At 41.9% G+C, this 2,544-nt stretch overlaps 1 non-coding gene across 1 annotated transcript; it reads left to right on the forward strand.

The window, feature by feature from the left end:
- The first annotated feature begins 758 nt into the window (after positions 1 to 758).
- Positions 759 to 840, forward strand: trnas-gcu (transfer RNA serine (anticodon GCU)). Its single transcript has one exon. It is a non-coding gene; the product is annotated as a tRNA-Ser (tRNA).
- The last annotated feature ends 1,704 nt before the right edge of the window (positions 841 to 2,544 follow it).

Raw genomic sequence — 2,544 nt, forward strand, 5'->3', positions numbered from 1 at the left:
GCAGCACAGAACGCCACAGGAGGTCCTTCCTGCCAGTGGCCATCAGACTGTATAACTCCTCTCATTTCTGTAGGGAGAAGAGGTAGATAATTATGTCAGGCATCACTGTCATTCCCTCCACTTGTCTATATTTATGTTTACTTAGCACCTTATATCTCCATATCTGTATCCATGTATCATATATTGTGCTCATACTGCGTACTGTACTCTGATTTGGACTCTATTTGCACTCTTACTCTGTACTTAACTGCATTTAATGTAACTTGATACCTCTGGCACAAGAATTTCCTTCGGGATTAATAAAGTTTTATCTTATCTTATATGCTGCTAACACAACCCAATGACTCCATGGGTATTAATAAAGTTAATGTGAATGCACGACACTTTGATCATGTTCAATTTCAAATGACATAAACCAAACAGGCTCTCACACACAAGGAGTTCAGCAGCTCTGGTGCTTTAACACATCTTCATTAAAGTGAACAGCCTGAAACAGCCATGATCCAGATACTAGAGGAAAACACCAAGTCATTGAAGCTCATGTAAATCACATGAATGATCTCACAGTGATGTCAAATCATTTAAACTAGCTTAGCACACATTAGCATCACATCTTTCAACCAGAAAACCCACACATTAACTAACAGACAAGAACAGAATGTTTGTCAAGATGCTTATGTTTAAGGCAAAAGCTGTGACCTTGTTCAAGTTTTGCAGCGTATTTTCGCTCGAAGCCGTGAACACATGTTAATCAAACAGACGAGGTGGCCGAGTGGTTAAGGCGATGGACTGCTAATCCATTGTGCTCTGCACGCGTGGGTTCGAATCCCATCCTCGTCGTTTCATATTTTAAGGTCAACGTCCTGACACAGGATCATCAGTTGATGGTGTCATAAACATTCCAACTTAAGACAGTTTGGACAGTAATACTGGTGTCCTATCTACACAGATCAGTCTATGGAGAAGTCCACAGTCTGTGCATTGGTCCAGCTGTAGGCATTAATGGAAAACCCACATTCAGTAGGTCAGGAAATGAGAATATGTGAAAAGGTTCAACATTGAAGACACCTGGAGCCACTCTAACTAGATAATGAACTCAAAACACCTGCAAAGGCCTTTAAATGGTCTCAGTCTAGTTCTGTAGGCTGCACAACCACAGGAAGACTGCTGACTTGACAGTTGCCCAAAAGACGACCATTGACACATTGCACAAGGAGGGCAAGACACAAAGAGGCTGGCTGTTCACAGAGCTCTGTCCAAGCACATTAACAGAGAGGGAAGGGGAGTACAAGCAAGAGGAGTACAAAGTGTTCTGCCCAAACAGGGACCTGAACCCTGGACCCTCAGATTAAAAGTCTGATGCTTCCAATACTTCACTAGTACACTTCATGTAGTGGAGTGAGTCCTGATTGACTTGCAATTGACCCTTTGTACAAGGGGGATTAGCTCAAATGGTAGAGCGCTCGCTTAGCATGCGAGAGGTAGCGGGATTGATGCCCGCATCCTCCAGCCTGCATTTTAGGAGGGAGGGTGTAGCTGGATGGATGAGGATGGATGGATAATGTAGTGGACTTCCACCCAGCAGATCAAGTCCCAGAGGTTACAGCATCATTTATTAGCTAAGTTTCCCCTCAGGGAAGCTGCTGTTTACAAGCTGTTTACAGAGAGAAGCAAGAAAACAACAGTCAACATCATCTTCCATAAAAACACATGACAATAACATGTGAGACAGAGAGTTTATGATCAGTGCTCCCCCTGCTGGTTAGGACATATGATGACATTTTAAATGTACCAGTCAAAAGTCACTCAGTGGTTTGTCTTTGTTTTTATGACTTTCTACATTGTAGGTTCATCCTGAAGACATCAGAGCTATGAAGGAACACATGTGGAATGATGCAGTGAACACAAAGTGTTAAACCAAGCAGGATATGTTTGATGTTTGACATTCTTCCAAGCAGCCAGCTTTTGCTTTGATGACAGCTTTGCACACTCTTTGCATTCTCTCAATCTGAACTGAACCACAATGCTGTGCAATGCTGACATCTAGTGGTGGAATCCCAGGCTGCAGCTTCCTCATTCCAAAATCAATCCCTCCTCCACATAAAGTCAGAAGTTCTAAATGTGAGTCATTAAATGAGAGGTTCCAGCAGAAACGTCCAAACATCTGAAGAGAAGCTGAGAAGCCTGAGATACAGGGGCTGCAAGCTGAGCTTCAACTGTTCCTGTTTAGACAATAAGAACAGATCATCACTGTCTTTTAAAATGTTCTGATCAAATCACATTAGTTTGTATATTTATATTACACACAGAGCTGCTGTTTCAGTCACATTCATTTGTTATGTGTACAGTGGGTGCAGGAAGTATTCAGACCCCCTTAAATGTTTCACTTTGTTATATTGCAGCCATTTGCTAAAATCATTGAAGTTCATTTTTCCTCATTAATGTCCACACAGCTCCCCATACTGACAGAAACACACAGAGCTGTTGACATGTTTGCAGATGTATTAAAAAGACAAAGTGAAATATGACATGGTCCTAAGTATC

This window comes from Parambassis ranga, unplaced genomic scaffold (assembly GCF_900634625.1).
Source record: "Parambassis ranga unplaced genomic scaffold, fParRan2.1 scaffold_22_arrow_ctg1, whole genome shotgun sequence".
In the NCBI taxonomy this organism is placed as follows: Eukaryota; Metazoa; Chordata; class Actinopteri; family Ambassidae; genus Parambassis; species Parambassis ranga.